This window comes from Mytilus californianus, unplaced genomic scaffold (genome assembly GCF_021869535.1).
Source record: "Mytilus californianus isolate M0D057914Y unplaced genomic scaffold, xbMytCali1.0.p SCAF_14, whole genome shotgun sequence".
Taxonomy (NCBI): Eukaryota; Metazoa; Mollusca; class Bivalvia; order Mytilida; family Mytilidae; genus Mytilus; species Mytilus californianus.
The window spans coordinates 20315889-20341025 of record NW_026262626.1 but is presented as its reverse complement, the minus strand read 5'-3'; the positions used below and the strand labels follow the sequence as shown (position 1 = coordinate 20341025).

At 33.2% G+C, this 25137-nt stretch overlaps 1 long non-coding RNA gene across 1 annotated transcript; it reads right to left on the bottom strand.

Moving 5' to 3' along the window:
• Window positions 1-11627: 11627 nt before the first annotated feature.
• Window positions 11628-22207, bottom strand: LOC127724359 (uncharacterized). The gene is made up of 3 exons (XR_007992458.1): window positions 21922-22207; window positions 14968-15043; window positions 11628-11879 (listed from the first exon to the last, which is right to left on the bottom strand). It is a non-coding gene; the product is annotated as an uncharacterized LOC127724359 (long non-coding RNA).
• Window positions 22208-25137: the final 2930 nt, after the last annotated feature.

Genomic DNA, 25137 nt, shown 5'->3' with positions numbered 1-25137 from the left:
ATTAAACAAATGTTTTAAAGATGATTGATATGTTATCCTTAAATTTACCCAAACTATGTGTTAATAGAAGAACGTGTTTCTCGGACAATGTACCTCATGCATGTGCAAGAGCGGGTATTGGAAAGTTACAACTGCGAGATTAAACACACTTGGATAGTTGTCTCATCGGCAATTGTACCTTATCTCTTACTATACATTTTGGATAAATGAAATTTTTAGGACTGCGATTTTTGGCTTTTTTGTTTGATTGTGTGTGGTTTTTTTTTTTTTTTTTTTTTGGGGGGGGGGGGGGGGAGGAGGAGATATAATGCTAATACAGAGCATGAATTGCAAATAAGTGTGATATGTAAATATAGACAATGCAATTTCCCATAGGAACTCCTTTTTAGAGTAAAAACTGTGCCACTTTATCTATGAAGTTTCGTAAAAAATTATATCCTAGAATGGAAAGTTCATATGTGCTACAATTTTTTCAAAGGTCAAAATATAGGCTGTGCGGCATATTTTCAACATGTATATGCCCCGAACTTCTAAGAGCTTAAACTTATACTAAAATTCTGTACTACCCCTGCCTTCACTTTTGGTCCTCCTCAGAATTCAATTTCGCCGCTATCCATGTGTATTTATACTGGTAACATTCCCAAGTCATGTCTCTATGAGATGAAAAACAGAGATCATATCTGGGAACCAGTACGTAAACAAAACAAAATTTCTATGAATATTATATATCTCCCAAAAAGAGGCGTGGTTTGTGAAACAGCTGTATTTACAAAGTGCAACCTATAGTTCTCTTTAAATGGACAAAAATATTTAAATCACCATAAAACTTTAAAATGTCAATCATTAACTTCATAAGTTTAACAAAGTACAGTTCTGAGAATCGTCTTAATGTTGTATTTTTCCTGTTTCCAAGTATTCATAGAGAAAGTCTGTTCTTATTATGTTACATTTGTAAGTGCATTGATAGGGTAGTTGCAATTATTATCCATTGTGAAAAGAGAGATAGGCGATCTGTCGTGCAAAATGCAGGACAGTTTTATTTGAATTGTCCTCTTGTTTGAAGGCATTTTATGATATACAATACTCTATTAGCTATTAAGTTGTGAAACTCCTTTTTATCGTCCTGTTTTTTTTTTTTTGTTGTTTTTTTTTTTTTTTTTACATAATGATAAAATTGAAAATGGAAATGGGGAATATGTCAAGGAGACAACCACCCGACCAAAGAGCAGAAAACAGCCCAAGGCCACCAATGGGTCTTCAACACAGCGAGAAAATCCCGCACCCGGAGGCGGGCTTCAGCTGGCCCCTAAACAAAAATGTTGCTAGTTCAGTGAAAATTGACGTCACACTAAACTCCGATCATATAAATGAACTAAAATTAAAAAAAACATACAAGACTAACAAAGACCGGAGGCTCCTGACTTGGGACAGGCGCAAAAAAGCGGCGGGGTTAAACATGTTTTGTGAGATTTCAACCCTTCCCTTATACCTCTAGCCAATGTAGAAAAAACAAACACACAGCAATACGCTGAGTAAAAATCAGTTTAAAAGAAGACCGAGTCCGATGTCAGAATAGGTAACAAAAGAAACTAAGCAAAATGACAATGATACATAAATTAACAAAGGACTACTAGCAGTTACTGACATGCCAGCTCCAGACCTCAATTAAACTGGTTGAAAGATTATGTCTTCAGCATATGAAAATCAAGCACAATCCCTCCCGTTAGTATCATATCATCATAAAATATATGAGAAGAACATAACCCGTATCATGCCAACAACTGGTTTTAGAATAAATGTGTTTATTTCCGATGCAAAGACCTTATGATTGAATCAATATCAATTCCAGAAAATGCCATCTTTAATGATCTGACAACAGTATCGTAACTATATTCCTTCTGAATAAGTCTGTTTAAAGGTTTGGCTAGCTTTTGAGGTGAATGAAGACATTTTTGTGCTTTGTATAGAATATTACCAGAAAAGATTGGATGTGAAATACCTGAACGTATAAGATGTCTGCATTTTGATTTATATTTACATATGATGTCCTTGTATACGTATCTATGATAAAATTTAGTAAATGTTTTGACTAGTCTGTGATATCGAAAACCCTGGTGTAATAATTTATGTATGTGACAAATTTAGTTGAAAATCATAAAAAAAATAAATACTTGATAACATTAAAAGCATGATTTTCATAGTAAAGAGGACTAAAAAATACGTAAAAATCTTTTAATGACCCCTTCAAGTTGTCGTAAATTCTCGTTATCCTCGAATATAAACCCTTTTGTAAGTGGCATATTTGTCTTTATGTACAATAGATTTTTATTAATAAAACGACTTCAAAGTTGTAATTTTATATATGATATTTCTTAAAACAAAAAGAAAAACCTATAACTCTAGAAAAATTTAGAAATTTAAATAGAAATATTTATGGAAAGCCCAAAATGAAATACGGATATCTACGGAGGGCTTAGATTGTCACTTTTCGGCTAAAAATTCTCAAAATTTCAGGACAAAGGGCACAGGGCAATGGTGAGAGCCCCCTGATCTCTCAATCTTTCTAATATTATGCAGACATTTAGTTAATTGGTAGATACAAACGTGACTAAAAGGAATTTGGGTAAACTTCTTGTCTTCTATATATACGGAGGGCCCAAAGTGCCAGTTTGATATTCAAAATATATAGTGAAAACCTACCCGAGACCGCTTAAATGAGGGTGAGAACCCCCCCCCCCCCCCCCCCCCCCCCCTGGTCTTTCAATGTCCATAAAATTCAAGTAAATCAAAGACTCTGTATATATAAAGGTTGTATCAGAAGCATTTCCCAGAATAATGTCATCTTCGATATCTACGGAGGGCTTAAATTGTCACTTTTCAGCTAAAAATTGTCAAAATTTCAGGACAAAGGGCACTCCCTCATTTAAGCGGTCTCAGGTAGGTTTTCACTATATATTATGAATATCAAACTGGCACTTTGGGCCCTCTGTAAATATAGAAGACAAGAGAATTTTTAGCTGAAAAGTGACAATCTAAGCCTTACGTAGATATCCGTATTTCTTTTCTTGGCTTTCCATAAATATTTCTATTTATATTTCTAAATTTTTCTAGAGTTATCGGTTTTTATACGACCGCAAACAAAATTTTGCAGTCTTATATTGGTATGACGTTGGCGTCGTCGTCGTCATCGTCGTCGTCCGAAGACACATTGGTTTTCGCACTCTAACTTTAGTTTAAGTAAATGGATCTCTATGAAATTTTACCATTAGGTTCAATACCACAAAATGAAGGTTGTGATTGATTTTGGGGGATATGGTATTAACAGTTAAGGAATCAGGGGCCAAAAAGTGGCCAAAAATAAGCATTTTTGTAACTTCCAGACATAACTTGTGTGTTAGTGTGTGGATCTCTCTGACATTGTACCACAAGGTTCCATATCACAAAGGGAATGCTGGGATTGATTTTGGGGGTAATTGCCTCAACATTTTTAGGAATTAGGGGCCAAGAAAGGGGCAAAAACAATCATTTTTCTAGTTTCATGACAATAACTTGTGTGTAAGTGTATGGATCTTTCTGAAATTGTACTACAAGGTTCCATATCACAAAGGGAAAGCTAGAATTGAGTTTGGGGGTAATTGCCCAAAACGTTAAGGAATTTTGGGCCAAAAATAAGCATTTTTCTAGTTTCCAGACAATAACTTGTATTCAAGTTTATGGATCTCTTTGAAATTGTACTGCAAGGTACCATACCACAAAGGAAAGGCTGGGATTGAGTTTGGGGGTAATTGCCTCAAAATTTTAATAATTAGGGGAAAAAAAGGGGCAAAAAACAAGCATTTTTCTAGTTTCAGGACAATAACTTGTGTGTAAGTGTATGGATCTTTATGAAATTGTACTACAAGGTTCTATATCACAAGGGGAAAGCTGGGTTTGAGTTTGGGGGTAATTGCCCTAAACGTTTAGGAACTTGGGGCCAAAAAGGGGAAAAAAAGCAAGCATTTTTCTAGTTTCCAGACAATAACTTGTGTTCAAGTGTATGGATCTCTCTGAAATTGTACTGCAAGATACCATGCCAAAAAGGGAAGGCTGGGATTGAGTTTGGGGGTGATGAATCATAAGAGGGTTCAAAAAATTGGGGGGGGGGGATTTTTTTTCTTCCTTTTTTTTCCTTTTTTTTTTCTTTAAAATTTTCCATTTTGAATTGGTTATTTCTGATTTATATATAAAAGCAAATAATAATGATATGGTTTCAATAGGTAAATTCAAAATTTTTAAGTTCTTAGACCACATTCTTTCTGTGTCAGAAATCTATGCTGTGTCAAATATTTAATCACAATCCAAATTCAGTGCTGTATCAAGCTTGAATGTTGTGTCCATACTTGCCCTTACTGTTCAGGGTTCGACCTCTGCGGTCGTATCAAGCTACGCCAAGCGTAGCATTTTATTCTTTTTGTTTTAAGAAATATCATATATAACTGAATCTATTTTAAAAGAGTAAAATCCATTTTATTCCTTTTTATAATCTTTTTCAATGTTTACCATAAATTGAATGCAGATTTCATAAAGAAACACACATATTTTACAATATTCCATGTTTTATTCTTATAATTGATAAAATTTACAATTAATGTTCGGGAAATTTCCCAAAATATATGAAAGTTTTAAAATATTTGTGGTAAAGATGTATGTGACAACTTTTAATTCGGGAAATGTCCCAAAATCATTTTCAACATTATTATTTATAACATATATGTTGGCAAAGAATGTTGACAAACAGATCTGAAACACATTTCGGGAAAAATCCCGACAAAAATAAACTAAGTGGAAAATGTATAACACAAATGTCTTCGAATATTTTGGGATTTATCCCGAAAACAGAACGTATATGCTAGAACTCATGACTAATAATTTCTTTTTACATTTCGGGAAAAATCCCGAAAATATAAATCTATTATCAGGCACACACTTGTTACATAGATTTTTTTTACCCATTTCTGGAAAAATCCCGAAATAAAATCTGCAAGCAAATTTTTAAAATTATGCTACAGATTTCTTAAACATATTGGGAAAAATCCAGAAAACACAAAATCTATAAGATATTACAACACAGAATTTTGATACATTTAGAAAGTTTTTATGTAAATTTGTTTCCAACATTTGTTAAAATTTTGATACATAAAAAATATGTTTCTAACTGAAAAAAATATGTATTTTGTTTATAACCATACTTTTCATTACAGGTCCGAAAAAAGTATTTTCTAAGAAATATTAAGGTTGCTCTCTACTGCATCTCTTTTGTCATGCTTTAGTAATTCCCTAAATATAATATCAACCAAATTTGTCCCACAAAAAGGGGGGCCTAGGCCTCCTCTAAATCCTCCTCTTATAAGTGGTCGATTTTAAACTGGCCTAAGCATAAACTTTCCATATAAACTGCAAAAGATTCTAAGTTATAAAACCATGAATTAGGGTTCAGGATAAAAAAATCCCCAAGCACGTGTATTGTCCAAAAGCTTATTCAACTGCATATAAAATATCCCTGACCTACTTTTAGTGGTTCTCCTTAAACTGAACTTATCACAAATCTTACAGAGTAAACTAAGGAAATTTTCAAAGTCAATATTCCATTACTGAGAGGCTGGTGAGGAGGGTGGTGCTCTATGGGATTGAGATGTGTGTCCATAACACATTATACCCTGCTTCCACAATCAGATTTCCATATTCAGTAACTTATTTGTAATTACTTAAAAAATCAATGACTTCATAATGAACACTTAAAAGTACAAAGTTTCAAGTTTATTTGACCATAACATCATAGTAAACTATTGTACACAAAACATTAACCTACTGTACTATTTGTACATCTTGAAAACAAAATGATTGATAAAAACTAGTTTCAACTCATTACTTCAAATGCCAATGAAATTTTAAAATAGGAATAAAAAGAAAAAACTCAAACTCAAAAATATTCAATAATGTAGCCTCATTTCATTTTCCTAATTTGCACAATTTTGTTTTTGTCACAGAAAACATGGAAGAAACTTTATCTTTAATTATATTTTTCTAAATTTCTTTGTTCTCCACAACAAAATATCACAATAGTGCACACGCTGGAATGTCTCGCCTTCTTTACTAATTATTGATGTTATGTTGATAGTCCTAAATATAAAGCTTTACTACCACTATCACATAAACTTAACATGATCCAAGATAATGAGGTCAAGGTCATATAAACCAAACAAATAAGAAATACATGTACACCTTACAATCATTCAATACACTAAATATAATTGACCTATTGCTTATAGTTTCTAAGAAATAGACTTAACCAAGAAAACTAAACATTGACCAATAAACCATGAAAATGAGGTCAAGGTCAGATGAACCATGCCAGGCAGACATATACAGCTTACAATTCTTCCACACAACAAATATAGTTGACCTATTGCTTATAGTTTAAGAAAAACAGACCAAAACACAAAAACTTAACACTGAGCAATGAACTGTGAAAATGAGGTCAAGGTCAAATAAAGCTTGCGAGACTGACATGTACATCATAAAATATTTCCATACACCAAATATAGCTGACCTTTATTGCATATAGTATTAGAAAAAAAGACCACAACTCAAAAACTTAACTTTGACCCCTAAACCATGAAAATGAAGTCAAGGTCAGATGACACCTGCCAGCTAGACATGTACACCTTACAATCATTCCATACACCAAATATAGTAGACTTATTGCAAACAGTATAAGAAAAACAGACCAAAACACAAAAACTTAACTAACCACTGAACCATGAAAATGAGGTCAAGGCCAGATGACACCTGCCAGTTGGACATGTACACCTTACAGTCCTTCTGTACACCAAATATACAAGACCTATTGCTTATAGTATCTGTGATATGGACTTGACCACCAAACCTTAACCTTGTTCACTGATCCAAGAAATGAGGTCGAGGTCAAGTGAAAACTGTCTGACAGGCATGAGGACCTTGCAAGGTACGCACATACCAAATATAGTTAACCTATTACTCTTAATAAGAGAGAAATTAACATTACAAAAAATCTTAACTTTTTTTTCAAGTAGTCACTGAACCATGAAAATGAGGTCAAGGTCAATGGAAATGTGACACACGGAAACATCGTAACATGAGGCATCTATATACAAAGTATGAAGCATCCAGGTCTTCCACCTTCTAAAATATAAAGCTTTTAAGAAGTTAGCTAACGCCTCCACCGCCGCCGCCGGATCACTATCCCTATGTCGAGCTTTCTGCGACAAAAGTTGCAGGCTCGTTGAAAAAGAAAAATACTGTTCTAAAATAAAATACATGTTCTATATAATATTACAAATACATACAATAAAATATAACTACAAATCATAGTAACATGTGAATAAATCTTCATAACATGTGCAATGCTTGTTATATTCAGATGGAATTATTACATGTTAATGTAAATTGATCTGTTTCTTTATTGATGACTTTTTCTCTTCCTTTCACTCCTGCCTATAAATGAAAAGTAAAATAACATTAAGTAAAATATAACAAAAACGTGCTATTCTGCTGAACATGCTAAATGTAAATATTAATGGTGAAATCAACAATTTTGATCATGTTGATAGGTTGAGACTATCACAGTTGACATTTATAACAAAACTTCTTTTCCCCCTCTGACCATTTTGATTACCTTGTGTGACTTTTCACACAGTCAACATGATCATAATGTACATAACTTTTCTGACATTTTATATCAATAAAGATAGTATAGCCAATAATAGTTTTCAAAATTATTTAGTGTAGAGTTGAGTTCTTTTCCCTTTCTCCAATTGAATGTTCCTGGCAACCTGCATTCTTTTATGTTACTTTTTTTCATTTAACAAATACTGATCAAGATTTAAAAGGGGAGCAATATTGAGTTTTCATGTGGCTTTCCAAAGTCAAGACCGTTCCTGTCACCTAAAGTTGTATCTTGAGGAGGCTTGAGGGTATAAAAATTCAGCAAAAATTTAAACTTTTTTTTTTTCATTACACATTTTTATTTCTTACACTATTAGTTGTTACTTTATGATATGGTACAAAAATCAACCAAAAAAATCAATTCATTTTGGCCCCAGATGACTTTTGAATTGTTTATATCATTTAAAAAGCTCCAAATTATCTCCCTTTGATAAAAAAATGCCATTTTTTTGCATTAAAATTGAATATCTTTTTTAACTCATCAGTGACCTATATTTTTATTATTTTTTTCAAATAAGCTGTACTCAAATGAGCTGTACTAAACTAAACTATTCTAAAATTTAAGCGATTTCTGTAATTTAGTTCTTTTTTTATTTCGACATTCCCTTTTTTTCTCCTATTAGTTCAACAGAAAAAAAGTAACTTAACAAAAATGCATGCTTCTTTCGAAGGCAGATTGTGAGCTCAAATGAACGGTGACCCTATACTTTTATTTTATTTTTCTATTAAGTATAGGATAAAGTATAAACAAGAGTGCACACGCTGAAATGTCTTGCCTTCTTTACTAATCATTGATATTATGTTGATAGTCCTAAATATAAAGCTTTCTTACAACTGTCACATAAACTTACTATTAACCAAGAAAAATAAACATTGACCAATGAACCATGGAAATGAGGTCAAGGTCAGATGAACCATGCCAGGCAGGCATGTACAGCTAACAATTCTTCCATACAACAAATATAGTTGACCTATTGCTTATAGTTTAAGAAAAACAGACCAACACACAAAAACTTAACACTGAGCAATGAACTATGAAAATGAGGTCAAGGTCAAATAAAAACTGCGCGACTGACATAAAGATCATAAAATATTTCCATACACCAAATATAGTTGACCTATTGCATATAGTATTAGAAAAAAAGACCAAAACTCAAAATCTTAACTTTGACCACTGAACCATGAAAATGAGGTCAAGGTCAAATGACACCTGCCAGCTAGACATGTACACCTTACAATCATTCCATACACCAAATATAGTTGACCTATTGCTTAAAGTGTAAGAAAAACAGACCAAAACACAAAAACGTAACATAAGCAATGAACCATGAAAATGAGGTCAAGGTCAAATAAAACCTGCCAGACTGACATGTTCATCATTAAATATTTCCATACACCAAATATAGTTGACCTACAGCATACAGTATTAGGAAAACAGACCAAAACACAAAAACTTAACATTTAGCAATGAACCTTGAAAATGAGGTCAAGGTCAAATAAAACATGCCAGACTGACATGTACATCGTAAAATATTTCCATACACCAAATATAGTTGACCTACTGCATACAGTATTAGAAAAACAAACTAAAACACAAAAACTTAACATTGAGCAATGAACCATGAAAATGAGGTCAAGGTCAAATAAAACTTGCCAGACTGACATGAACATCGTACAATATTTCCATACACCAAATACAGTTGACCAATTGCATACAGTATAAGAAAAACAGACCAAAACACAAAAACTAAACTATGACCACTGAACCATGAAAATGAGGTCAAGGTCAGATGACACCTGCCAGTTGGACATGTACCCCTTACTATCATTACATACACCAAATATAGTAGACCTATAGCTTATAGTATCTCAGATATGGACCCCGCCCGCGAACCAAAATATACAGTAGATGTTTGTGTGTTAAAACTTAACCTTGTTCACTGATCCATGAAATGAGGTCGAGGTCAAGTGAAAACTATCTGACGGGCATGAGAACCTTGCAAGGTACGCACATACCAAATATAGTTATCCTATTACTTATAATAAGAGAGAATTTAACATTCCAAAAAATCTGAACTTTTTTTTCAAGTAGTCGCTGAACCATGAAAATGAGGTCAAGGACATTGGACATGTGACTGACGGAAAGTGCATAACATGAAGCATCTATATACAAAGTATGAAGCATCCAGCTCTTCCACCTTCTAAAATATAAAGCTTTTAAGAAGTTAGCTAACGCCGCGGCCGTTTCCGCCGCCGGATCACTATCCCTATGTCGAGCTTTCTGCGACAAAAGTTGCAGGCTCGACAAAAATAGCGAAATCCTATATTTAAAAACAAATATTGAGATATACCCGCGAGCCCCCTTAAAGCTTTTGTTTCAGGGAATTTGGTGTTGACAGTAGATGTTTGTGTGTTTTTGGTTATTCAATTGACAATTGAGATGTTTATTAAATTCTACAATCACTTGATGATCATTTCAAGACAGTTGACCTATAAAAATATGATGAAACCTTTTCAACTGATTTTTATACTTTGTTCTTATGTTGTGCTGTAACACAACTGTCCCAGGTTAGGGGAGGGTTGAGCAACCAAAAACTTTTAACCTGCCACATTCTTTATGTGCCTGTCCCAAGTCAGGAGCCAGTATTTCCATGGAAGTTGTTGGTTTATGTATGTTATATATTTGATTTTCGCTACTTGTTTTGTTATAATAAATTATATAAATTAGGCCGCTAGTTTTCTCAAATGATTTTGTTCATATTTTTTCTGATCAGGGCCTTTTATAGCGGACTATACAGTATGAGTTTTTCTCATTGTAGAAGGCTGTACAGTTACCTATAACTGCTTATATCCACTTTATTCAAACTTTGGTGGATAGTTGTCTCATTGGCAATCATGCACCTTCTCCTTATTTTTATATAAATATAGGTCAAAACTGCATAGATCTATGCTGTTTAGTTATTTTTTGTGTTGTTGAGTTGCGTTTCATCTGTAATAAACAGGTAAAAATTCTTGAAACAATATGTTTTATCTATGTGAACATCATGGATTATTTATTCCTTTCAAAATTCTGTGAATAAATAAATGGGGAATGCGTCCATGGAACACAGATTATGCCCCCACTTGCATATAACATTTTAAAGGGTCATAAATCAAGAATGGTAAAAGTGACACACAGTACCCAAATGAGTACTTGATCTGAGTTTTGTGGTTATAAGCATTGTGTATAAGTTTCAGAACATTTGGTTAAGCAAACTTAAGTTTATAGTGAACTAAAATGAATAAACAGCTGCGCCATGAGCACATAATACCTCCGTCGCTTTTTTAAAGAATAAGGTCTTCAACACAGGGAGAAAATCACGCACTATAAGTGTTTCTCGTTTCCCTTTTTTTTTTATATAGATTAGACCGTTGGTTTTCCCGTTTGACAGCTGGTTTCACACTAATCATTTTTGGGGTCCTTAAATTAATAATAGCTTACTGTTCCGTGTGATCCAAGGCTCTGTGTTAAAGACCGTACTTTGACCTATAATGGTTTTTCTTTTACAAATTGTGACTTGGATGGAGAGTTGTCTCATTGGGACTCATACCACATCTTCTTATATCTATGTACAAACATACAAGGATAAAACTTAATGCCCTCCTCCGCTACGACGGGGCATAACAAAATGCATATACACATAAAGCAGCAGGACTCTTATTAAGACTGAATATGACAGTACCTTATTCTTTATTCTTTCATCTTATCTCCTGCATGATTGTTGACATGAATTTTGGTTCTTTATTTCTTTTATGTCCAGGCAATTTTGGTATGAAAGCATCATATTTCAAGCTAAGTGTACCCATGATTTGTCCTGGGTGTATTTTGATGAAATTATGATAAATGTTGACTGCATCTTTTGGTGTCTCTCTTGTAAAACAATAATGCAAAGTCTATGTGTTTTGTTTAAAATTACAAATCATAGGAATTAGCCAGTAACATATATTGTATTATAATTTCACTTCTGAAATAATCCTGACCGGTAACTGTACAGTTTCAGCATCCTTTCCTTTGTTCTTAATTTTTCTGATATTTAGCTGAAAGCAGGATCAATATCTTCATGTGTGTGGCAAACAAGTACTAACGACCAGAGAACCTGAAAAAAAATTCCCTGTTGAGTTCTCGACTAGTATCATTTATTTATCCATTAAAGAGATAGAGCTTTGTTAGAATTTTGAAAGGTGGAAGCAGTATAATTACTTTAATACACTAAAATATGTAATAAATAAAACAAGAATGTGTCCATGGGACACGGATGTCCCTGCTTGTAAATATATCTCTAATTTATCCTTTTTTCTATTAATAAAGTAACATAATATGAGAATGATGAAAGTGACTTGATCAGTGTTTGGTGTTAATAAACATTGGAACAAGGAATTATTTGAATCTGGAATAATTTTGAATTCTGGAAAATTGAAACTAAATTTATGATGAAAACTAATTAACCCAACTAAATAGGGTTAGCCATGCGCGCATGGCTAAGGGGGGTTAGTTAGTTCATACTGAAAGAACAGTGAAAGTAAAATTACCCTTAGCCATGCACGGCTAACCCTATTTAGTTGGGTATGTTTTCATCATACATTTCTTATCAATTTTCCAGAATTCAATATTATTCCAGATTCAGATAATTCCTTGTTTTGTGTATAAGTTTCATAACACTTGGTTGAGGCAAAGAATAGCTAAAGTGCAATTAGGGTTTTGAACTAGTTTTCAATTACTTCAAGTTCCCTGATATTGATTCATGTTTTTTTTTATTGCAGTACGTACAGTAATAATCTGATGGTTTAAGAGAGCACAATACCACGACAACAACATGTTTATCAAAATATCATTTTCATTTTGTTCTTTCTTAATATTCCAAAACCACAGAAGAGAAAAATAAATTTCCATATCTTGCCCTGTTAATGAGTCGTAATGAAAATTATTCATCAAATACGTATTTTGGTTATGTTGACTTATTGGTAGATCTTACTTTGCTGAACATTATTGCTGTTTATTATATGTAACAGTTTATCTCTATCTATAATAATAATCAAGATAGTAACCAAAAACTGCAAAATTTCCTTAAAATTAACAATTCGGGGACAGCAACCCAACAACGGGTTGTCTGATTCGTCTGAAAATTTCAGGGCAGATAGATCTTGACCTGATAAACAATTTTACCCCCATGTCAGATTTGCTCTAAATGCTTTGGTATTAGAGATACATGTATCAGCCGAAATCTACATTTTACCCCTAGATTCTATTTTTAGCCATGGCGGCCATCTTGGTTGGTTTGCAGGGTCATCAGACACATTTTCTTAACTAGATACCCCAATGATGATTGTGGCCAAGTTTGGTTAAATTTGGCCCAGTAGTTTCAGAGGAGAAGATTTTTGTAAAAGTTAATGGTCAACGACGGCCCTTTGGGCCAGGTGAGCTAAAAAAAGATGTACAACAGGTGTTTAGAAATAAAGAAGATAATGCACTCCAAAGAAAATTTTTATTTCTCTAAATGCTTTGGTATTAGAGATACATGTATCAGCCAAAATCTACATTTTACCCCTAGATTCTATTTTTAGCCATGGCGGCCATCTTGGTTGGTTTGCAGGGTCATCAGACACATTTTCTTAACTAGATACCCCAATGATGATTGTGGCCAAGTTTGGTTAAATTTGGCCCAGTAGTTTCAGAGGAGAAGATTTTTGTAAAAGTTAATGGTCAACGACGGCCCTTTGGGCCAGGTGAGCTTAAAAAGATGTACAACAGGTGTTTAGAAATAAAGAAGATAATGCACTCCAAAGAAAATTTTTTATTTATATTAGAGCTGCCATGAGAAAAAACATATGATAGATTTTATAGCAATATGGGAACTAAAATATTAATGTACAATGTAATGTAGGTGCCTGTTCCAAGTCAGGAGCCTGTAATTCAGTGGTTGTCGTTTGTTGATGTGTTACATATTTGTTTTTCGTTCATTTTTTGTACATGTACATAAATTAGGCCGTTATTTTTCTTGTTTCATTTGCATTTGTCATTTCGGGGCTTTTTATAGCTGTGTGGTATGGGCTTTGCTCATTGTTGAAGGCCGTACGGTGACCTATAGTTGTTAATTTCTGTGTCATTTGGTCTCTTGTGGAGAGTTGTCTCATTGGTAATCATACCACATCATTTATAAGCATAAATCAAATAAAGTTAAGTACAACATTTAAAAGTGTTGATGTTAATAACATTTCTGATATATCCAATTTTCTAGAGGAGAATTTCTAAAATATATGAATTTATGAGGGCTTGGAACCCGGCTAACATGTTTAACCCTGCCACATTCTGTGCCTGTCCCAAGTTAGGAACCTGGACAATCAGTGGTTGTCGTTTGTTGCTGTGTTACACATTTGTTTTTCGTTAATTTTTTTGTATTTTTATAAGGCCTTTAATTAGTATTGAATTGTTTTACATTTGTAATTTCGGGCCTTTTATATATGACTATGCAGTATGAGCTTTGCTCATAGTTGAAGGTTGTACTGTGACCTATAGCTGACTGACAGACGGAGGGACAGGGGTAAAACAATATGCCTGCCAACTTTTAGTTGCGGGGACATACAGAGTTATACACTTTGTTTAAAATACTATTGAAAGATCATAATTTAAATTATTCATGTTTACAGAAGTCTTTTGTTAATGTTTATATTTGTATTGTGTTGTGTTGTTCTGTTTCTGTATCACATATAACATGTATAAGTCTAAAAGTTTTTGACCACCAAAATTTTCTAAGAACAATTTCAGTATTTCCCTCAAGGACCACCAGGAGAAAAAAGATTTCAAGAACTCTGTAATGGAGAGAAAGAATGGATAGGGTTTAAAGAATAGAGAATATTGGACAAACATGTGCAGAATAAAGGGGCAAACAAATAAAGAATAGAAAAACAATTGCAAAAATAATACAGAATATTGAATAATAGGGCACAAAAATTATACAGTAAATAGACATGATAGAGATAATATAAATGGGCAAAATAAATAATGAATAGAGAGAAAAATGGTCTAATATTTAAAGAATAAAGACAATAAGGACCCCCTCATCCAAACCCTCATTTAGCAGAACAGTAAAAATGATAATTATCTACTTTCAAGGAGTGTTTAATATGTGGACATTTTCAAACAATTTCATACATTCCCATATCTTTAACTATTTGATCATTACTTACATCTGTCCATTATTATGCTGTCTTTTAGATCACATTGCATTTGAAGCTGATGTTCAATACTTGCACAGTTGTACACCTAGAAAAAAAAACTGCAAAAATAAGATAAAACAGTCTTGTGTAACTGTCATACTAGTTAAGATACAGAATCGTGTGACTTTCTAACAGAAAATTTACATCACATCAATGAGAAATTGCATAAAGTAAATAAAATTATTCATTTGTCGCTTTCGTTGTTGAGGTTACATGAGTGCATTAGCTGCCTTATTTTTACATGTTCACAAATCAGTATCCGGGAGAGCAGTAAATATATAGAGGCTCTGCACCCTCCCCCTGGAATTTTGTGCTCTGAAGGGACCCAGGTGCTTTTTCTAAGTAAGGAAAGAGTTTAAAAATTATCCATCATGTCCTCACATCTAATTATTAAAAATGTATATCAGAGTCAGAACTTCTCAATGTTCATTTTTTGGGGGAATATTTATTACCCTAATTTAATGTTTTTATTGTCTTTAATTAAGTGACTGACACAGTACTGAGGATAACATTTTCATATCTCTTCATTTATATCTACAAATTCTAATGATGTTTCACATCCTGGGGGATTAAAACCCATGAAATTGAAATTTATCACACATAATTGGCTTATAGTAGTAATTGGGAATGTAAACATGTAATAAATTTTTTCCCAGTAGGCAGTTTAACCAAACTTAAGATACAGACAAGACATAATAAATCTATTATACTATATACACAGCATGCACAGGACATGTGCTCTTATCATAATGATGAACTGAGTCTATACTGTCCCTTTAACAAATAATGCAAAGTTAAAAAATTTTGTTATTTAGATTCTGTGAATTTTTTTAATTTTAAACATTCTTAGTTTGTTTGAAATATATATAAGATGTATACTATTAGTGAGTATACTTAATCATCTGTAGAATTTTTTTATTAATGAAAAAAAAAAGAATTAGCTTAACAGATTAATCTATAAAGATTATAGTCGATCCAGGTAATTTCGTACAGGCAGTTGGTCCCAGAACACAGTTATTTTGTAGTGCATTTCTTTTAGACAATAAGTGGAAATAAAAAAAATCCAACCTGAGCCTTCTCAATAATATTTTTACAGTGTGTTGTACTACTTAACTTTTGGGACAACTTACATAAAAATTATAGAAAACTTCATCGGCTCTAACTCAAAATATGGACAATTTTATGTTAAGGGGGTCTTGAAATCTTGACAGCTTCCAAAATTAATGCTAATTTTTAACCTTTTTCAGCTGGAACAAATCACTATTTTACTTTAAAATTCATAATTCAAATTTTTTAACAGTGTAATTTTATCCCCCTACTTGCTATTTGAGACAAAAAACATGAAGAAATAAATTTGGAAGGGGGATAAAAAAAAATTGGCAAGTAACACCCTGTCAACACTAGTTAGGTACTATATTCGTGGACAATGAAAATCAAAGGATGATAACTGTGTTCTCAGACCAGGTTATTACTGTACATTTTGCTTGTTTATTAAACAGGGAACCAAATGACTTTCATTTAGGACCAAAAGTGTACGGAATTACCCTGACGGACTCTAATGTAAGATCAACCTCCTCGCCAAGGTAAGATATGTACATGCATTCATAAACTGGGGCTCCAGTAGGAGATACACCCTTATGTCACAAGGCTTTTACCCTAAAGATCGAAGCCTGTCTAGAAATGGCTTCAGATTACTTTTAAGCAAATAGAACAGTTTTGACCATTTAAAAGATCCCAAGTACATGTAAATATTAATGACTCACATTTTAGATGACCAACAATGTATTAAGAAATTTTCAAAGAACATATATATATATATATAGGATTTAATATTGTCTGCCATGAAATTATATGTCCACCAGACACTATTTCACAGTAAATTGTGTCCACGGACTTAATGTTATTATGAAATATTGTCCAAACAATGTTTGCCTATAGTATACAATTTTGTCCAGATGTGAAAAATTGTCCTTCAATGAAGGGACAATATTTCATATGAAAAAAGTGTCCTTCATAGAAAGGACAGTATGTCAAGAGAAAAAGTGTCCACTATCAATCAATTTTTATCTAAATTAAAGTTTAATAAAATGCTCCGCTGGGGTGCAGCTGGATACGACCGCAGAGGTCGAACCCTGAACAGTTGGGGCAAGTATGGACACAACATTCAAGCTTGATACAGCACTGAATTTGGATTGTAATTAAATATTTGACACAGCATAGGTTTCTGACACAGAATGAATGTGGCCTAAGAACTTAAAAAAATTTTAATTTACCTATTCAAACCATATCATTGTTATTTGCTTTTATATATAAATCAGAAATAACCAATTTAAAATGGAAAATTTTAAAGAAAAAAAAGGAAAAAAAAATCCCCCCCCCAAATTTTTTGAACCCCCTAATGATTCATCAACCCCAAACTCAATCCCAGCCTTCCCTTTGTGGTATGGTACCTTGCAGTACAATTTCAGAGAGATCCATACACTGGAACACAAGTTATTGTCTGGAAACTAGAAAAAATGCTTGTTTTTTGGCCCCTTTTTTGCCCCAAATTCCTATACGTTTAGGGCAATAACCCCCAAACTCAAACCCATCTTTCCCTTTGCCATATGGAACCTTGTAGTTCAATTTCATAAAGATCCATACACTTACACACAAGTTATTGTCCTGAAACTAGAAAAATGCTTGGTTTTTTGCCCCTTTATGGCCCCCAATTCCTAAAATTTGGAAGCAATTACCCCCAAAATCAATCCCAGCCTTCCCTATGTAGTATGGTACCTTGCAGTACAATTTCAGAGAGATCCATACACTTGAACACAAGTTATTGTCTGGAAACTAGAAAAATGCTTATTTTTGGCCCCTTTTTGGCCCCTTATTCCTAAACGTTTTGGGCAATTACCACCAAACTAAATTCCAGCTTTCCCCTTTGTGATATGGAACCTTGTAGTACAATTTCATAAAGATCCATACACTTACACACAAGTTATTGTCTGGAAACTAGAAAAATGCTTGTTTTTTGCCCCTTTTTGGCCCCTAATTCCTAGAATTTGGAGGCAATTACCCCCAAAATCAATCCCAGCATTCCCTTTGTGATATGGAACCTTGTGGTACAATGTCAGAGAGATCCATACACTAACACACAAGTTATGTCTGGAAGTTACAAAAATGCTTATTTTTGGCCCCTGTTGACCCCTAATTCCTTAACTGTTGGTACCATAACCCCCAAAATCAATCCCCACCTTCCTTTTGTGGTATTGAACCTTATGGTAAAATTTCATAGAGATCCATTCACTTAAACTAAAGTTAGAGTGCGAAAACCAATGTGTCTTCGGACAACGACGACGACGACGCCAACGTCATACCAATATACGACCGCAAAATTTTTTTGCGGTCGTATAAAAATTAGAATATGGGTTTTGTTTCTATTAAAACATGGCATGTAAACTAGAGTAGTGAATTCATACTAAATGTGACCATCACCATGTGTATTTAAACATGAATTATACAATAAAACATGTACTAATACACACAAAAACAGAAATATATTAAATAGTACTTAAAAATATGAACAATGTTGATTTAATTTACATAAACTGTTATCACAGAGATATGTCTTGCCTTTTTGTAATTTTTATAAAGCAATATTGTTGAAATTAAAATAGCAATACTTTAACATGTAAGTTATGTAAAATGTTCAAAGTCAATGAACCATGACTGAAGGTACATGGCTGAACAATCTCCATGGAAATAAGATGTGCTAATGATAAATTATACAAAAGCTTCTTTTTATGCATACCAAATATAATTGACTTATCTAAGTCATTCCCTTAAAAAAAACCTAAACACAAACATTAACTTGGTAAACTGGTGTCTTCCCGATTGTCCCACTTTTTGAAATTATAGGTAAAAAAGTAATGAAATTTTGTGAGACAATCGGGAATATGTTTGTGGGACAATTGGGAAGTTTAAATGTGGGACAATTGGGAATTGTTTTGATAGTGATTAATTTGTTTTTATAGTCTGTGTCAGTTAATTACAAGTTACTAATCACTGTAACTTATAAAATATGAAAAAAAAACATGAACAAATAATAATACTAACATATTATATTTTGCACATACATGTAGTAGGTACAATTGAAGTATCATCAAACATGGAATATAATATGAAATCATAAAATTTTAGTCTTAGATGCATGATTTTTTTTTAATTAGTTTTTATTGGCTTTGAACTAGCTGTCAGTAACTGCGAATACTCCAAGATCTGTACTTAGTGTCTTTGTTGTGGGGATGTATAAGTAGCCGTCCACGTCAATGTCCACTCTGTGATTTGTTAAATGTTTTTCTGTCTGTACCCATCTGATGAGATAAGCCTTTTTCAACTTTTTTTTTTAGTTTATTCTTATGTAACATCACTGTCCCAGGTTAGTGGGAGGATTGGCGCCTTCAAATAAGTATAACCCGCCACGTTCTGTATGTGTCTGTCCCAAGTCAGGAGCCTGTAATTCAGTGGTTGTCGTTTGTTACTGTGTAACACATTTGTTTTTCGTTCATTATTTTGTACATAAATTAGGTCGTTAGTTTTTCTAGTTTGAATTTTTTAACATTTTTCATATGGGACCTTTAAAGCTGACTCTGCTGTATGGGCTTTGCTCATTGTTGAAGGCCGTATTGTGACCTATAGTTGTTAATTTCTGTGTCATTTAGTCTTTTTTGGAGAATTGTCTCATTGGCAATCATACCACATCTTTTTTTTTATGGAAGTCTGGTTCTTCTTTATAGTTGGTGACGAGTCCTGTTGACTGCACTTTATGGCAAAGACACTGGGAGTATTGGAAAAACAACCTTTGATATTGATTCTTAGAAAGGCTGATCTGGCAGAATTCTAGACAACAGCTTCGTTATCAAAAAAAGGAAGTTGTTGGGTTCAGGTGAATCTGACGTTGGGTGTTAGTAGTCTTCAATAGTGCAGAGAATGTTGTATTAATGTCCTCTGACTTCCCAAGTAAAATTGTAAAGACTTCTGGAAAAATCTCTCCATCAACAAGTTCGTGTAAAGTGTAGAATGTAAATGAGTTTATACCTTTTTTTCAAATTGCATGCATTATTTATTCAAAAACTTTAGAGAAAATGTAATTAAAATTACGGTATTGAAATTTGTTTTATAAATAACGTAACATTGTAGATATATTTCATAAATCAGAAATAAATTTTTTTTAATCAAAAGTGCATTAATCTAATGATTTAAAAAACATTTTTTTTATACTTCTATAAAATTAATATTAAATGTGCAATAAATTAATTCTTGTTTATTTAGCAAAACAAACAACAGTTACATTGTTTATCTAAGAACATTTTACTTCATAAAATAATGTGGGACAATCAGAACTTTTCATGTGGGACAATCAGAACTCTAAAATTTTAAAAAGTGGGACAATCGGGAATAAACCGGTAAACTATGTAAAAGTTTCAAAGTCAATGAACCATGATGAGGGGGTGGGGCTTTATAATATACAAATATACCACTAGTGGTTCCCCATAAACTGACTCAGACCTAATCACAAACTAATACATGTATAAAACTAAGCAAAATTTTCAAGGTCAATAGACCATGACTCAGGGGGCAGGGCCAAATAATCTCTATGGAAATGAGATATGCCAATGCTTATACAACTGCATACCAAATATCATTGACCTACCACTTGTGTTTCACCATAAACTAGACCTAATCTCAAACTAATACATTGTTGACGCCGCTGCCGCCATCGGCAAACCTATAATGTCTCGCTTTTTTACTCTGTCAAGGCGAGCTAAAAATCATGTAATTTTCAAGAATTTTCTCATAAATACTGTTCTTTCTTCATTTGGCATTTCTTGTACTTTATATAGGGGTTGTGACAGTTGATGCTGGTGGATACTTTTTGTTGACATCTTTATAGCTAAGATAATTGAATATGCTTTGGAATTTAACACCTTCCATTTGGTGTTTTTATCAAATTATAACAGGTTCTTGATTGGTTTGTTTTAGTAATAGAACATTTAATATAGCCAATAAGTGAGTGACTTTTTTATTATCTCCCTTTAAAGGACACTTTTTACTGTGAAAAAGTCCTCTTATTGAAAATCAACCTTGCAGGACAGAATTTAATAGTACTTTATCATGAAATAATGAATTGAAGGACACTTTTTCACAGCATCGGACAAATTAAAATATTTACATTTTCTGTGAAAAAGTGTCAAGGTGGTTGATATATATAGTAAAAAAAGGTATTGTTACTTAAATGACTAGTAATGGATTGTTGAGACTTGTTATATGTCAATACATTTTAGAAAATTGTAATTATGGAGAATAAAAAAGACTTTTTTACAGTGGGCCCCAAATCCCCAAATACCTGTGTCAGATGTAGGTGAATAGAAAATAGGGATTGTATGCAAGTAAAGCCTAGATTTTTGTAAAAAAAAAAAAAAAACAAAGACTTTTATCTGTTATAGTTTGATCTATTACAGATTTTCATTGTAAAATTTAACTCACTTACAAGTATTATGTCCATGCCAGCATTGTTTACAAAGAGTCCTACACAACCTTAAATCAAATACAATCCAAAGTCAAGCACACCCAAAAGCCAAAGGTGTACTTGAATAGGTCTATAATTGGTAGTCTTGATTTAACGAATAACTTTATTTCTGAATTTTAAATTGGTTTTATTAAACTGTGTAAGAGAAATTATTGTTCTATCTAATAAGCATTGACCAGTTGACATTATTGTGGCCAAGCAGATACCAAAAAATATTCGGAATCCAGATTTTCCCCATACTTGTCAGGTAACCAGAGGATTTCCAAACCGAAGTGGTTCGTCTGACAAAGGTGGAATTTTAATACAGAATAGGTGACGGGTAACAGTTCTGTGGATGGAACAAACATCCTCACCTTCAAACTGGTAAAGTTCAACTTCTACAAGAGTCCTGAGTTGCAGTGCGATAGAAGAACGTCTGTTATCCAAATGCAATCAGGGAACCAGTTCATGTAAGACAAACTTGTTGTGACCTTGAACTTGAAGATGCAGAGATGCTGAATGAAAACTTGTCATCAGTACGACAGTAGCCTGTTGTTGAAATGATTTCAATTTATATATATGGTAAACATTTAGTTAAAACAAGTGTGAGAGCAATTTACGTTTAAAGAGGGACTGGATTTTTTGTTTTGTTTCTTTGTTTCCTTTTTTTTTTGGGGGGGGGGGGGGGGGGGGGGGGGGGGTTGAAAGGTATAGATAACTACGGGACCTACCATTTGGTTTTTATGGGGGCTAGGATGAAAAATGTTGTCCTTCATTCTATTAGTTGTTATGTATTTTTCACTCTATTCGGTCCTGCCTTTTTTGTTTTGAAATTGAGAATGGAAATGGAAAATGTGTCAAAAAGACAGCAACCCTATATATAGCTACCAAAGAGCAGAAACCAGCAGAAGGCAACCAATGGGTCTTCAACATAGCGAGAATATCCCGCACCAGGAGGCTTGCTTCAGCTAGCCCCAAAACAATATAATGTACTAGTTCATTAGTTTATCTAGTCCAAATAATTATGACGTCTTGGAAGGCTATCTTAAATTTTTGTTTTGACGCCTTCCTGCGTCGATGTAAGGCGTCAACGAAAAAAATATAATAGCCTTTCAAGATGTCATAATTATTTGGACTATAGTTTATCCTGACTACATGTAAATAGTCATCCTGCCTTTTTTTCGGCAAAGTGTCTCATCCCACCTTTTGATTACTCAAAACTCCTGTCCTGTTTTTTTTTCGAATTTCATCCTGATTTTTTTTATATTATAGTCTAGTTGCATAATCAATAATGTTTATTGTTTGAACAGAGTATGTTAAAGTTTATTGAAAAATTCGCCCACTATTTCGTAAAATGTATTTGCTGCAAACAAATATAAATTATTTTTTATTTGCATAGTAGAATACTGGAATACATTGTACTTACATGACTTATCTTTAGTTATTGATATTTGTTAACAATTTTATTAATTCTAATCAGTCAATTTGATAACAAAATGAATTTATATCTTTTTCAAGTTTTAAAATTGGTACATCATTTTTTGTTACTCATTCCAAGCTGACTATATAGCTAGTTTATCAAAAAAAAAATGTTGTTTTTATTATAAATCCATTACAACAATCAGTGAGAATTATCATTTTTAACAATTAATGCTCTAAAACAAATTTTAAGCCAACAACTTTTAAATATTTCCATGTGTTTTCATAAATTTCCAGAATTTATACCATATGAATAAGTTTATTAAAGTTTAATACCCATTAAACAATATGTTTTAATACAAGTACTAGGGAGAACGGACCTAGGGCGAACAGACTCTGTGGGTGAATGAACTCTGGGTTAACAGACCTAGGGGAAACATGTAATCAGGGCAGAGGGATTTTGTTAATACGATTAAATATTCTTACATGTACAGGCTATACATCAAAGAATATAATGTAATAAAACCTCAATCTTTATCCAAATCTTGTATATTATATGTTCCAGACCATATGAGTATTTGGACCGTACACATATACTTGTGCAGTCGGACCATATGTGTACGGTCAGACCATATGAGTATACTCATACAGTCTAGGACTAAATGGCCCCTATATGTATTTGTACCATAGGGGTTAATTTTAGACAAACATTTATCAAAATTTTTATTGAATATATACATACAAATTAATATAATTACAATTAGATGAATAAAGTGAAATATATCATCATATCATCAACCCTGTAATATCCTAACTTTAATATTGATCTGGAATATATGTCCGTCATTTCATTCCGTATGTTACTATGTACAATGTTTAACACAGTTATCTACCTTGATTAAAGTATCAGAAATCCAGCATGGTTTGTGTCTTTATAAACAAAGACATTTACAATACTATACACAAAACACCCTTGTAAAAACACACCATCGCCTCACAGATCATTTCATTGGCGACGAGAAAATGGCAGCTTTTAATTTACCCGCATTTCCTTCCTTTGATATTGAAACGGACAAATCAAGCGCAGGTCCTCGTTGGGAAAAATGGGTTGAACGCCTAGAAAACCTTTTCATTGGTCTAGACATCGACGATGAAGACAGAAAACGTGCCTTATTATTACATTATGCTGGGGAAAGGCCGGGTCTATGATATATACGATGCCGAAAAAAAGCAAACATTAGCCTCGTATGATGCAACAAAGAAAGTCCTGAAAGACTATTTTGACCCCAAGAAGAACATACAAATGGAAATATACAAATTCCGTAGCTATAAACAATTAGATGGTCAATCATTAGATGAGTTTGTTACTGAATTACGGAAGTTATCAAAAAATTGCAAATTTGGCAACATAGACAGTGAAATTCTCACACAAGTCATTCAAAACTGCAAATCAAACAGGCTCAGACGAAGAGCTCTGAGGGAACCTGACAAGACACTTGATGACATATTGGCAACTGGAAGGGCGCTTGAGATGGCAGATTCACAAGCTAGCTCTAACTATGGAACGTGAAACCATAAATAAAGTACAATCTACACAACGTACCGCCCAAAGACAACCACAAAAGCAAAACAACCAAAGAAATAACACAAAGCCACAATACCTTAATGATAATTCTAAACAACACAAACATACATGCCGTAACTGTGGTGGACAGTACCCGCATACAAATGAATGCCCAGCTAAAGGGAAAAAATGCAACTATTGCAGTAAACTAAATCATTTCAGCAAAGTATGTAGACAGAGGCACAATCCTACTAGACAAGAAAAAGTTAGAGAGGTCCAACATAACACAAACAACAATAATTATGAATCAAGTAGTGATGAAGAATATGCATATCATATCAGCATGATTACACCGTCACGAGAACATGTAAGTGTAGTTGGTTTGAAAACACAAGAGTAAACATTCGCATAAACGACAAACATTGCAACTTTCTTCTAGACACTGGTGCAACAGTTAACCTTCTTGACCAGAAAACTTATCACAAGATAGGAGCACCTAAGATGAAAAAGGGCAATTATCCGAATTTATTACCGTATGGCGGAAGTGATCCTTTAAAGGTCATGGGTCAATGTCAGCTTAGTGTCGAAACAAAAAGTACTATTGACT